Here is a 15,054-nt window from a genome sequence, read left to right as displayed (position 1 = left end):
ATTCAAAAATTTTATTAAGTACAATACACAATTACATTTACTGAACAAAACATTTAATGAGAACTTTTTTAATAATTAACAAAATTTAAAATACTGTTTTAGTTCACTTTCTTCGTGGGCCATAGGTTGGACACCTCTGTGAGTCAACTGTAAGCACCCTGTTCGAGAATTAAAACAGTGATTTTCTTTTACCCCGACAAATAATCATCCATTGTTTCGCGGACGTGCGTTATCCACGTTTTTCCATAAATTTTCCTTATCTCTATTTACATGGTCACAGTACCTGAATATCCGAATGACACCAACATTTTGGACAGTTTCAAAAAAAAAAAAGAAAAAATTCAAATTTGAGAACTAGTGACAATGCTGATGACGAGAGACGGAAAATGAGGACAACAAAGGTATTAATCCTTCTAAACATGAATTGTTGGCATTTGGTGAAAGTGAAGTTAGAAAATTGTCAATTAGGTTCCAGTTAAATGAAAAAGATGCAATTTGTGGATTTCGGAGATACCTAATTGATAAGGTTTTGGAAGAATTGAAGAATTTGATGAACACTCTGAGTACGATACCAATTTCATCGAGTGAATGTGAAAGAGGATTTTCACAAATGAATCTGATCGCCAGCCCAACCAGCGCTTCGTTGATGACAAAAACAGTTTCTTAAAATTCTAGGCTCGCCGCTGACCCGCTTCGATCCAGCAAAATATGTTGATTCATGGCTGCTTCGGAAACGTCATTCAGCAACTGACACACAAAGAGGAAGAAAAGAAGTCGGCATAGGACAGGGGTCGGCAACCTGCGGCTCGCGAGCTGCATGCAGCTCTTTTAACACGTAACTGCGGTTCTTTAACTTTACAGCTCATGTGAAGCACGATTTGAAATGGAGTTAAGAGGACTTAAAAATCAAGGACATGGAGAGTGCAAGACTAAAATTAAAATGCCTTAAAATTGAAATTGAAGATTTGGAGAGGCAAAAGGCTGCCTTTTCAATTCTACACAAATGGACGGCGATAGATGAATTTAAAATGCAGACCAAATTGTGTTCGATGTGTGGAGTAGCTTACTGGACCCACACATAAATTTGAAAATATTTGCGTTTGGACTTCTCTCAGTTTTTGGTTCGACATATTTCTGTGAGCAAATATTTTTGAACATGAACTATGTTAAAAATAAATCAATAAACCATCGTCTGAACAATGCAAGCATGTTTAATTAAGACAGATTCACACGATGTTCAGAGACTTGCTCAAGAAGTTCATCAGCAAAAGTTACATTAATTTGTACCTAATTGGATGTTTGTTACATTTTTTCAGTATTAATAAATAAATAATATTTCAATATATATATATATGTGTGTGTTTTTTAATAAACACCTCCCCCACTCCTCCCAGCTTGAGCGGAGGTGCAGCTCTTTGGATTCTCTCTTTTTTTTTTTTTTTTTAATTAGATCAAAAATGGCTCTTCACTCAAAAAAGGTCGCCGACCCCTGACATAGGGTGTCAGATGAGAACTTAATAAAAATTTGAAATATTCTACAAAAACTTTATTATGAAATTATTTTTACTTATGTTATTATTTTTTACTTATTTTACTCACATTTTACTTATTTTTTTTATATACTTGAATAATAAATTTATGCTTAATAAACTGTGTTAATATACTTAATTTGTTGTTCTTATTCTAAAAATGTTACTACTAAAGTAACAATATCAGAAAAAAATTTTAGAGTACTTTTCATATCCTTTTAATTTTCAATTTTTCCTGATAGCAAAGAATGAGTACTGGCACCTATTTTTTTACAAAAAAAGCACTATATATATATATATATATATATCTGATAATTAAAATAAATCTGATATTTAAAAAAATAAAAACATCAGCCAGTAGTACGGCAAAAATGTAGAGCGAAACAAACGTAAAATAATATAAAATAAACAAACAGGGAAGGGAAAGTAAAGATAATAAGACAAAAAAGTAGTCGATAATCCCCTATATAATTTAGCAGATTAAACCCAATTAATAAAAACAATGTAAATTTAAAATAATGCCAATTATAAATAATTTAGCGGTACCCCCCTCGAAGGTACCTTTTTGCCGTACTACTGGCTGATGTTTTTATTTTTTTAAATATCAGATTTATTTTAATTATCAGATATATTTGGGCTTCATGTGGAGGATGTGCATTTGCTGCCTCTAATGATAGCTTCATATTTATATTTATTTATTTTTATTACTTTTGCCTAACTTTTACATTACATTATATATATAGGGGGGTTTTTTTGGCAAATTCAGTCCTGTAACTTTTTGATCAAACTTGTATATTTGATACAAAAATATAAATTAATTTAAGCTAGGCACCTCTTCCCCATGGCTTATTAACTCAGGAACAGTCATGTCAGTTGCTTGATACCCTCCTTTTTGTCAAATTAACTTTTTCAGAATCTGTTTTATGGCACTATCTAGCTGCTTAGAAATATATTGGCTTTTAATATTTTTATTTGCAGTTCGAAATAGTGACTTGGGCACCAGTTCAGCAGATGGCATGATGTGTGTCAAACACCACGGTTGTTATTAGTGAAACGTGAAAATACTCAAATGTTTGTTTGTTTTGGTTTTTTATGGCACAAAAACAACAATGGTTATAATGTGCCATACAACGTACTCAGATGCAAATTGTTTCAAAAGCGTAATATAAATGCAGATGATAATGAAAAAGGACAGAGATTAAAGTTCTTGGGAAAATATAAGCTGCTTAGTTGTGCTTTGGAGGCTCCTTAGTGGTGTACCAACTACTTTGATCACAGTGTACCAGTTCATTTTATAGATGCAACTTGGTTCTACATTTCTTTAAACCATGTGTTCATGTGCAAGTTGTGCTAATTGAGATAATTAGAATGTATTAGGAGGAAAAGCTGTGATTGGAGAAGCATAATAGGTACTACTATCCCCCAAAACACAGGTGACAGTCAGGGTCTGTGGTCATTTGAATATTTCTACAGTCCATAATGGAGTCTGAACCCAGGCTTCTGTAAAGTGGCAAATTCACTGAATGTTAAATTGATTAATTAATTGAAACTTTGAAAATGAATCAAGCAAATTGAAGATAATGTATTTGACTGTTATCATACCTGCCAACACCGTGGATAAGTGCAGACTCTACTTTTGACTACTTATGACCACTTACTTTCTCAGTCTCAACCATTGCAACAGTTTTGCTCAGTCTTTTTCACCAAAAAAATAAATAAATAAGCTTCACTGTTAAATTTAATATTTTTCTGCTTACTTTGTGCTTATTCCTTTTATTTTTATTAACAAATTGTCTATCAGTGACTAGGTAACAAACTAGCCATCAGGTGTGCTAGGGTACATTAAAATGTGGAATACACTAAACAGTTATGCAAAGTGTTCATCATAAATTTCTTTGTGTAGTGCAAAGGTAATCAACAATGTCCTTGAGTAAGGTGCTAAAGAAATATTGTTGTTGTTATTTGGTTTTTATGAGCATTAGCAACTAAGGCCATATTGCTCCGGGGATATGCGGTGGTCATTCCCTGACCTTTCCACATCCTCCGTATTTGGTGGCAACGGGCTCGAACCCCGGTCTAATCAAGAAGCATGTGCTATGCACTGCCCACTTGGCTACGGAGGCACTGCTAACGAAATGTGTCATATTGAAGACATATAAGCAATATTTTCCATGTGGTATAAAATTTGGAAAAGGTGACATGTTTGCTTTATGTACATATGATTTTTACATTTATAGCAAGAAGAAAAACCATGTAATCAGACATTTGACAAGTGAACAATGTGAAAATAGATGTAGATTTCACACTGAACATGATAGTGTCATGTTTGTTGAAGTTTATTTGCATCATTTCTATGATAAATGAACTTCCTCTGATCTGTACTAATCATGCAGGCATGTTGTTCAGAAAGGAGCAGTCAAGTATTTACTCTCACCTAGAAATATTTGATCTACGGAGTTGAAACAATGGCAATTTTGTCCTTCTCTATGTAGCTACTTTCTAGAGCTACACATTTTTCCCATCTCTTGAAAAGCTCTTTCAGGCCTCTTGAATAGAACTTTTCACATTGAGCTGAACTTCCACTTCATTAATTACCTCCTCATCAGTCTGAAACCTGCAGCCCTGTGATGATATCTCCATTTTAGGGAAGTGGAAGAAGCCTGAAAGTGAGACTAAGAGAAAGGGGTTAATTGTGCAATCAGGAGAATAAGGTGGGTGCTTCAGATTTTCAAAGCCACATCTGATTAAAAATTCCACTTTGAGAGCAGCTTAGTAAGCAAGAGCATTGTCAGCTAGGAGGCAGACACCTATGGACAGCTTCCCATGTCTCTTCAACTTGATAGCCTCTCTTAACTTTCCCAGGAGGTTTCTCTACTTCCCATTGATGCTGTTGCCTTTTGGGAGGTAATCTGTAAGTATGACACCTTTAGAGTCCCAGAAGACTGACCACATTGTGTTGGCAGAAATTGAACCATGGCTTTTTTGGAGGTTGGCAAAGATGAATTTCCATATTTCCCTCATCCATCATAATTCGGTTAAAAAAAAAAAAAATCATTGTTCTCTCTGCAACATTCCAGTAATTATGCAGAACACTCTTTCCTGTGGTACTTTTGAAAAGGTATCAACAATATTGAAACCCAACAGGCTGCAAATTAGATATGTGAAGAAACTCATGCATTATGCTGTAAACAGATCCACAGCTAGTCCTTGAAAACAGATGAGGCTATAAAATTTATAGCCTCTTATGTTTTCTAGAACTAGCCATTGTACTTTAATCACAATGGTAGGGTCTGTGGCTGAGCTGGGTCTTCCTTCTGTTGGGTCATCATACACACAGCTTCACTCACACAAACCATCTTTTCCAAGTTTTCACATAATCAATTATGGGCAGTAATAACTATGAAATTTTCATAATTGCTTATATGGAAATTAGTCAATTATGAAATAAACAATTAAAAAACTGGAGAGAAAAAATAAAAATAATGCAACTATTACGCAAATGGTAACAACACTTTAGGTTTGATAATATGAATTGAATCCCTGCAATGTCACTTTTTTCCTTTTTCAGTTTGTGTTATCAATTTCATAATTGACTAATTGGCATATAATCAATTATTGAAATAAACTGTTAATTATTCAATTATGCCCAGGGGCCTCCCCGTAGCCAGGTGGGAAGGAGCAGCAGTGCGTAGCACATGCTTCTTGGTTAGACCGGGGTTCGAGCCCATCACCACCAAATACAGAGGATGTGGAAAGGTCAGGGAATGACCACCGCATATCCCGGAGCAATATGGCCTTAGTTGCTAATGCTCCTAAAAACCAAATAACAAACAAAGCAATTATGCCCATCACTGATCCTGATCATATACAGCTTTCATCTTCTTGTGGATTTTGTTTTGCTTCTTTGCCCTTCAAATGAAGAAATTTTATAATAGGTTGGACCTCAACCTTCTCCGGTATACTACTCGCATATTCTTAGCTCTAGTTCAATAAGTGAATAATCTAGAAAAACAAATAAATAATACAATAATTTTTAAGACTGTAGTAGTAGTAGTAGTAGTAGTGTGTATATGTAAAAATTTTTACTTTTTATCTCATCTGTCTAACTTATTAGGTCTTCCAATTACTAGCAGATGGCAACCAGAAACACAGCTATCAATGATTATTATTTGGATATAGCCCTTGATAATGTACCATGCAGTGTACCTAATATGATAATTAGCTATAATAATTTTAGTGTTATTTGATATTTTATTTATTTATTTTAGGCTTCTTTTTTATTTATAGCTTAGGGCAGTGACATACCTTTCCATGCTGGTTTCCAGTTTTTTTAATATGTAGTTTAAACTTTCCATATTGTATATTCTCTAATATCACAGTCTGATGTAACATTTAATCTTTTATTCGATAACATTAATCAGCTCTTAAGTTTGCATATTATCATTCTTCATTCATATTTTAAATTAAATCCTATTATTGACTACCTCTCATATGTTTCCTGAAAAGGAAGTAACAAAAAAAATAAGGGTATGAAGAACAGCAGGCATTGTTCAAAAAAATGACTGAGCGGAAAAGAGATGTACCATGCAGTGTATCCATATAGTCCTAAATACAGGAAGTGCAGGTTATAGTGATCATGTTTGCAAATTGAATTTTGACTCTAATAAACGGTGATTCTAATAAGCGAAAATCGACAAGTATTATCCACAGGCTATAAAAATTAAGATATAAAGCTTGTTATTTATTTGGTTTTTAGGAGCATTAGCAACTACGGCCATATTGCTCGGGGGGGGGGGGGGAGATATGCGGTGGTCATTCCCTGACCTTTCCGCATCCTCCGTATTTGGTGGTCACGGGTGCTCAAACCCCAGTCTAATCAAGAAGCGTGTGCTACGCACTGCTGCTCCTGCCCACCTGGCTACGGAGGCGCCAAGATATAAAGCACAAATTTACACGTTATAACCAAACTTTTATTACCAATTAAATGATGCGTGAAAATTGGACGAATATTATCCACAGGTTAGCAAATTATACTTACGTACACAGCTTAATTAATATACATATTAATTAAACATAACACTTTGTAATATGATTATAATTTTAAATAGTCGCTTTAAATAGATTGCTTTAAATTATCACTATATTCACGATCAGTTGCACTGTTTTCTTCTAACGCTCTCCTCAGAAGAGCATTGGAAGAAACTGGTGCATGTCTATAGCTTCATAAGTTTGACGTTTTGTAACTGGAATTTGTTTGGGTTCGTCCTTATTTTCCTTCTCCTTGGCAAAATTATCAGTAACAGACTGGGCAATTTCTTCTTCTGTTAAAGCTGTAGAGTACCTACCCATTTATAGCAGATTGTACAATCTGCTATAAATTATTGCAATTGTTGATTATTTGAAAATAATCAACAAGCTGTAATTAATGTGGATGAGCATGACATAGGAAAGTGTTACAACTGTGAGTATTGCAATGCAAGATATTGGGGACACGAGTTAAACACATCGAATAAATACACTAAATGCTGTCATGATGGAAAGGTTTCACTTGACCCACTGTCTGAGACATGGTATCTGAGACAGCTCTCTATTATGAGAGCTGCTTACAGGGGATACACGTGAAGCAAATAACTACAGAAAACATATACGAGAGTACAACTCAGCAGTGGCATTTGCATCAATGGGCGCAGATATTAAATCACTGCCTGGAAATGGTCCATTCTGTTTTAGAATACACAGCTAGATTTACCATTTGGTCTCACTGCTATTATCCAAACAAGGCAAACAAACCAGGATATGAACAACTTTATATTTTCAATTCTGCTGAAGCAACAACAAAACAGTTTCAACAACAAGGGTGTATGGTCGAAGTAATGCAACAATTGAACGAGATGCTGCGACAAGTTAACCCATTTACTGAGTCATATAAACAAATGCATCAAATAACCCTGGCCAATCCAACAATAAATGTGCACGTGGCATTTACAGAAGATCCGGACTTAGATAAGAGACAATATAATACACCTACATTCAAAACCGAGGTTGCTGCAATATTTGTTGGAGAAGATGGAGAACTACCTGCAAACAGACATATGCATATATCCCACAGGTGACTGCTATAGAATTATATCACCACTAAACAAGAATGGTGAAGACCGAAGGATCTAGATTAAACTATTTACGCCATAATCAGAAAGATGGTGTATGTTACGCCGGGTATATCTAGTTTGTTTATAATGATCTATATTCTCCTAACTTATGTTTATAATTTATTATTATGTTCATAGCTATTTTAGGAATTTTCTGGACACATTTTGCTTAGCTATTATGCGAATGATTTCTTCTTCTTCAGCAACATTTTCGTAGATATCTGGCTCTGCAAACATTAACATGAAATCCTCAAAATGTGACGATGTCATCGTGGACAAAAGTATATTTTAATAAGTTTGAGTTTAGAAAACTTCTTTCATACTGGTAATATTAACCTGACAATGGTGATGATTCACTTGAGAGGTGCCAAATTCTCTTTTTTTTGAATATGTCATTTTTTTTTAATGGATTGCAGTACTTACTGTGTGTATGTTTTTAGTTTTAATAAAAAAATTAAATTTTATTAACAAGCTGTAGCAAAGCTTGTTACAAAGCTTGTAGCAAAGCCTGTAGCAAAACTGTAAAAAATCAAAGCATGGTTTGATTTTTTAATTTAAACAGAAATATAAATTCTGCTGAAACTTGCACAAAAATGTTTTAGACATAAAACAGAAAGTCTCTTCTTTTCCATTTTAAGTGCATGAAATTTCAAACATGTCATTGCACATGTTATATATATAAATATATGATTAAAAAACATTATGTATTTGGTACTATTAGTTGCTACCAGTTTTCAATACATTTTCAGGTTTATTTCAAATTTGGTGCATTGCATGGCACATGAAATTTGTACTGTATTAAACTACACAAGAAACCATGCAGAAAAGTTCTGCTACTATGGGAGTAGCAGAACTTTTCTATAGAGTTAAATTCTTTTTACAGTTATCTGTAGAATAAAACTCAGTATTAAATTTGAAAGGAAGAAAAATTCATAAGGTGCTAGATCTGGGAATACTGTGGATGGGAGACAACATTCATAGTTTTTTGTTATAGAAATTACCGAAACAGCCAAAACAGAGTGAACAAAAAATATTGACACGATACAGAAACAAATTGCCACTGCTCCAGTTCTTAAAACATTTTTACTGCACATTCTCTCAGTAGATGCATCCTATAATAGATGCTACAGAAGATCTTTGTAGAAATATTGGTTCACACTTGTCACTGTGTGCCAAATTCCTAATTCTTAATTCTTTCACTGTTGAAAAACAATCATCATGCTCTTCATAGTGGAATCAAATTGTCTGGCCTTCTTTAGATATGGTTTTATTGGACTCTTCCCTTATTTTTTTTTTTTTTATGAAAACCCCAAACACGAAAGGTATCAAAACCTATAGTACTTAGTATCGTGCATGGGTTGAAGGAGAAGTATGGGGGGAGGGGGATGCCAGAAACTTTGCTCTAGAGACTAAACATGGGTTTCACCACTTAAAGCCTCCAATAAGCAAAGTGGTGGTATTTCACCGATTGATGAAAGTCATCTACCACCTTATGAAGACTACTACTGCTTTATTTTAGGATTGTCCAATAAATCCATGTTTTATCACCTGCAGTGACCTAAGAAAGGAATTTTGGGTCGAGATATCTCTCTCTCTCTCTCTCTCTCTCACTCCAGTTTTCACTTTCAATTAATCTCATTCTTTCTCCTCCAAGAGCAAATTTTAACGTGTACATTTCCACAAGTTTTTCTTGGTTTGATAGTTAGTTTGAAACAGAACTCTGCACACATGCCTTTCTTTAAGTCAGTAATTTTTTTGAAGCCACAAATTAGAGAACTACACCTTATTTTACATTAACACTGCTTAGTATTATCAAGCAGTATGATATGTTGCAAACTGTTGAAAGTGATGAGCAGCACTTACAACAGCACTTGAATCACTTGAAATAGCAAATGACTCAAGTAAATAACAGATTGCATTCTATTGCTCCCTAACCAGTGGCCAGCCTAGAAACTTACCAATTACACCTTGTACCTTTAATTTTGAATATATATTTTTTTAATATGGAAGTTAGAAAAAATTACCCTGTTGACAGGTGTGAGAACTGATATTATTATTATTATTATTATTATTATTATTATTATTATTATTAGCTATATGGTGCAAGGAAGCCTGAGGCTTATGCTGCACCAGCCAAAAAAAAAAAAAAAATTCTCGAGTTACCCTGAGAGAGAGAGAGAGAGAGAGAGAGAGAGAGAGAGAGAGAGAGAGAGAGAGAGAGAGAGAGAGTCAAAAGTAGAAGGGAATCAACAAGAAAGAGAAGTATGATGATATCCAGCTGAGGACCCTGGGTGTGCCAATACTCACCAGATGTGAGCCCCTGGGGTTAAATATATAAATATACACACACACACACACACACACACATATATATATATATACACACACACACACGTATCTGTGTGTGTTTGGGGGGGGGGGATACATGTCTGTTCAAGACACCGTTCCTATTCAATAGCCCAATAGAGATTTCTCAGATTTTTAATAAACACTGGGGAAAGGGACTTTAATGGGTTAAATATGAAATTTAAGTTGTTGTTATAAAGTTTTAGAACTGAAGTGAATTTATTCATGCATACCTGGTTACTTTTTCCAAATATTGATTTGCTCCTGGTAGTAGACCTTTCAGTATAGTAGTTATGCCACTGATTGGCATGCAATCACTGAAAATCAGTATTAAATTAATATTTAATCCTTGTCAACTGACTTGTTAAAATAATTCAAGAATTTGGAACAATAAGCTCTTTTATTAAAACATAATTACTAAAGGGCATAGTGTGGGAGCTTTCAAAGTATGATAAATGAGGAGATCATTACCATTTTAGCTAACCCCCCCCCCCATAAGTTTTATTAAAACTTACTAAAAAGGTACAAAGTCCTCAAATTTACCAAAAATACCTCAAGTATGGTTGGAAGTGCCCACATTGTGCTGTTTAACAAAGAACCACCAAATCCCTCTTTCCCATTTTATCCCCCCCCCCCAAAGAAGAGTCCTGTAGAAGACCCAAAATACAACTGAAAGGGTTTTGGTGAATAAAAAATAATTGCTGCCAACACACGTTAAGTGTCTCCTCATAAAATACTTTCGCATGAATTTCTCATGAATTTCTGATATTTTAACAAGTGCTAACAGGCACAGGCATGGCTCACAAAATATTTAAGAAGAACTTCAGAGCTTTTTGAATAGTTTTTATAATCAGGTCCTCTACTGAGGTTATAAATTGTGCATGTCATTTTAAGAACATTACCTTGCAAAGAATTTTATTTAAATTTTAAGAAATAAACAGTGTATATTGTGTTCTATAATTAAATTACAATGGTAAATTCAAGTCTTATACCCTACTTCTCAAATTATTCATTATAATGTAGTTTTCAAAGATTTCTGCCTAAACAGGATACTGAATATGATTTATTCATAAATTTTGATTGATTGAGTGAATAATGAACACAGCCATGTGTGTATTATACAGGTTAAGGAACAAGTTCTTTCAGAGTTAAGAACTTTTTTTTGTTCGGATTTTTTTTTTTTTTTTTTTTTTTTTTTTTTTTTTGGCTGGTGCAGCATAAGCCATAGGCTTTCTTGCACCATGCGGCCATTACTAATACTTTTACAAATAACATTCAGTAAAGTTAGGCAAGTTTGTTGCCATTAATCCTTAATTATTTCAAAAATATATTAATCGTACACCTTCCCTCCCTCAAAAAATTCACTGCTAATAATGGATACCTCCATTATTTGCACTGAAAAATAAAAATGGAGGGTAAAAACTTGTTATCTATGAGAAATGCTTCTTGCCCCAAATTTTATAAACGCATGAAAGTCATACAAAGATAAATCATCCCCCATCCAATATTATATTAAAAAAATGGGTTGTTCATAAGGTTATTTCAGAATGCCCATTGCATAGCTGCTGGGAGATTCTGCTGTGTAAGAGCATTTACTTTTTCAATTATTATATATAAGCTGTAATTTAGTTATAACTAAGTGCACAGCATATTAAATAAATGATATTTGTAGTTTAAGCAAGCTACATTTTAATATGTACATAATGTATTGTCTTAGAATTATAATGGGTGAGATAATTCTCTCAGTCATTAATGGTGCTTTCTTTCCAGTTGATACATTCCGTGAATTTCTAAACTGAAAAGAAATGAGTAATTATCTCTTAGGAAAGAATATATTCCAATGCTGTGTTTTTAGTCATTAGCCATTTCAACATTTGTAATTCTTCCCAGTGTGCTGTAATGATAACTAGATAAGAAATATAGAAGAATTATTATTATAATCCTTTTCAAGTAACCATGCTTATTTATTTTGTTTAGATCTTATTTTATTTTGATATCTGTAAGGTTTGTAGTTTTATAGACTAACATGTGTTTCAACTATGCCATTAGTTTTTTTTTAATCTGTGTTCTGCAGAACTCTGGGTTTGAAATGAAATAATCCATTTGAAATTACTAACTTTTTAAATTTTTAATGAAAAACTGTACATCACGCTTTGTTTTATTATTTTATTAAAATAAAGTAATATTTTAACACTGTTTTTATGTAATTATATTTTTGTTATGCATCATTTATGAAAAATTATTCTATAATTAGGTAACCCTAAAAAAATAATCTGGGGCTGATAAATCAGATTTGTGGGCCAGCCAATTAACGACCTCCCCCTCCCCACCAAAGCATGAGATAAGGCAGTTTGGAAAAAGATCTCTTCATTTGTTTTCTCTTAGTTTTGGAAAAAGATCTCTTAATCCTCATTGTTTCTCTTGCTTTGTGGGCTGTGGCACATTATCCTATAGGCAAAAAAGACATCTGCCCAGGGCCCCAATCAGAGAGGGCCCCACAAAATCACTGTTTCAAAAACTTATTGCTGTTTCTTACTAATTTACGTGATTTTTATCAGAACTTTCTACCTGCCAAGGGCAATGAACTTTACATTTAAATGGTTTTACCAATTTTGATGAAATTTTATACTTAGTTCTTCCTTAAATAGTTGAGTTAATTTAAAAAATAAAGACTGTCTTGTATGTAACTGGCACCCTTATGCTTAAAAGAGTTAAGAATTATATTATAAATTAATTTGGCAATCATTTATATTGAGAATGATATTACAAACATGATTGATTATAATGAACTGATATACAATTCATCAGCCCAAAAAGTTCAAATAAAGTAGTGTAAAATTACTTATTAGATTGTGTATGTATTATTTCTGCATTAAATATTTTTCTTATGTGATATATTTTCTTTGTTTTGTTGTCACAATAAAATGAAATTGACAATGTTCTTTATTAGTTTTTTCTTTAGATGGGACCCCCAAACTATTTTTCCTTGGGCCCCATGAAGTATAACGTGCCACTGGCTGTGGCCTCATCCTGTCAAAACCATATGTTTACATGACCAAACTGTCACAAAACTGGTTCTAAACAGTTTCAGTACAGAATGGATTGTCATTCTGTACCTTTCTCCATTAATAGTTTCTATATGACTTTTTCTCAAAAAAGTAAAGATTATAACTGTTGGAGTAGAAATGACACACCACACATGTCATGGTTTGGATGTATATGTAATTCAGAGATTACTCTGGGGTTCTCAGCCTCCAAAATTGCAGGATTTTGGGTACTGAGAATTAACCCTTGCAAATGAAAGGAAATGTGCTCCATCACTCATTATCAATTAGGTATGAAAGCATAAGTTTCAATATCCAAGAAAGTACACACAAATCTTAGTTTTCTTGATCCAATGGCTTTAATTCTTGTGCCAACTGGAATTTAAGAGGAAATGCTTAAATCCATTTTCAAAACTCACTCCAGATACCTAATTGAGCTGAGTGTCTCTGAATCTATGATTTGTTTTTCATTAACAATTTTCTGTATACTTACTCAACAGTTGCTGGAGATCTGATTGATCATGGCCTTCCAAGTACATCTTACATTCTCAACTGTTACCCTAACCTGAAGCTGAGCAACAAACCTCTGAATAATGAACCTAATGCTGGCACTATTCAAGAGTTGAAATGCCAAAGATAAGCTCTTAAGGGTCTATACAATGGAGCAGTCATTTCTAAAGTAAAAATATACAACTTTCACTCCTTGCTTTATATTTTGCCATGGTAAATTTCCAAGGATTGTTTTATATATGAAAAAAATAATTTTTTTTAAATATTTAAAAATAAAAAATTTAGTTTTCAAATGGGTATGAGACTTTTGGGCCACCATGTGTGTATGTAACTTTTTTTTTAAGCTATTCTTCAAAATGGAGTGCTTGAAGATGTTCTTCTAAAAGGTTCCACATACCAAAAAAAAGATTGAGAAGTACTCATTTACCACTGACATAATTATATTACAAAATGTTAAATTTTAATTTCAATATAAAAAATTAAATTTTCTACATAAAAAAAAAAAATGTTAGTATACCACAAAAAAGTACCTGCTGAGAAAATGTATTTTAAGTGTTTGTAATTCTTTTGCTTAGTTAATGATTTCTGGAAAATCTTTAAAGTTGATTTTATTATTTATTTCACCTAAAAGAACCCTGGAATGTGGCAACTGCCAGAACAAAGAAAAACTATTGTGAATCAAAATTCCAGCAAACTTTTAATAATTCCAAGTTTGATATTATTGCATTTCATCAGCTGGACAGTGTCTAACTGTGTATCAAGCCACAAACTGTTAAAAAGAAATATTCTGTTATTGTATATACCACTGTATAATCTTGTTATTTGCTTGGCTGTACATAACTCAGTATTTTTCTCACACCTTCCTTTTTTTTTTTTTTTTTCCTCTCTCTTTTAAAAGTTTTTTTAAACTAAACCAATTAAAAGCACTACCTTTTGTGATGCTTTTGAAATGTTCAAAAATAAAGAATTTACACTAAACTGCTTGTTTATTATTAAAACTTTATATCTTTAAAATAAATCACTATTTTTCCATAGGCACTACTACCATCCATTTCCTCCTCTCTCTCTCGTCTCCCCCTCCTCAGTAACAGGATAGTTGCTGGACTGACAAGAAAAATGTCAGCTTGAAAGAAAAAACTAACAGTAAACCAAGGACAAATCCAGCCTTCATGTTCCAGGATTCATTGTTAATATAATATTTTTTGTTTTTGGGGGGGGGGGGGAATAGAAACTTTGTTCACAGAAAATATAGAAGCAAAACACTGAAGAATATGCTTTCAGATTAATGGGTCAAATTAACCTAATTATATCCTCCCTAATTCACCCTTGCAATATAGAACCTTGGGTTCCTAAATTAGAATTCCTAAATATTGTACCTGGTCCCATAAATTCAGTTATGCTCCGTTCCTTAGGCTACACAAAAATGATACTGCATTTCTTAATTACACAGAAACGTTAATAAGCACATTCAGTGCA

The 15,054-nt window shown here is 33.3% G+C and overlaps 1 protein-coding gene across 1 annotated transcript in view; it reads left to right on the top strand.

Moving 5' to 3' along the window:
• The window catches only part of Dab (DAB adaptor protein), a 246,562-nt gene extending 232,748 nt beyond the window's left edge, over positions 1 to 13,814 (top strand). Inside the window, exon 12 of the mRNA XM_090372948.1 lies at positions 12,975 to 13,814. The gene's annotated coding sequence lies outside the window, so the exon portion shown is untranslated. The remainder of the gene's footprint in view (positions 1 to 12,974) is intronic.
• Positions 13,815 to 15,054: the final 1,240 nt, after the last annotated feature.

The sequence above is a fragment of the Mastigoproctus giganteus genome, chromosome 4 (assembly GCF_048544385.1).
Source record: "Mastigoproctus giganteus isolate SK-2022 chromosome 4, ASM4854438v1, whole genome shotgun sequence".
Lineage (NCBI taxonomy): Eukaryota > Metazoa > Arthropoda > Arachnida > Uropygi > Thelyphonidae > Mastigoproctus > Mastigoproctus giganteus.
This window is presented reverse-complemented; position numbering and strand designations above follow the sequence as displayed.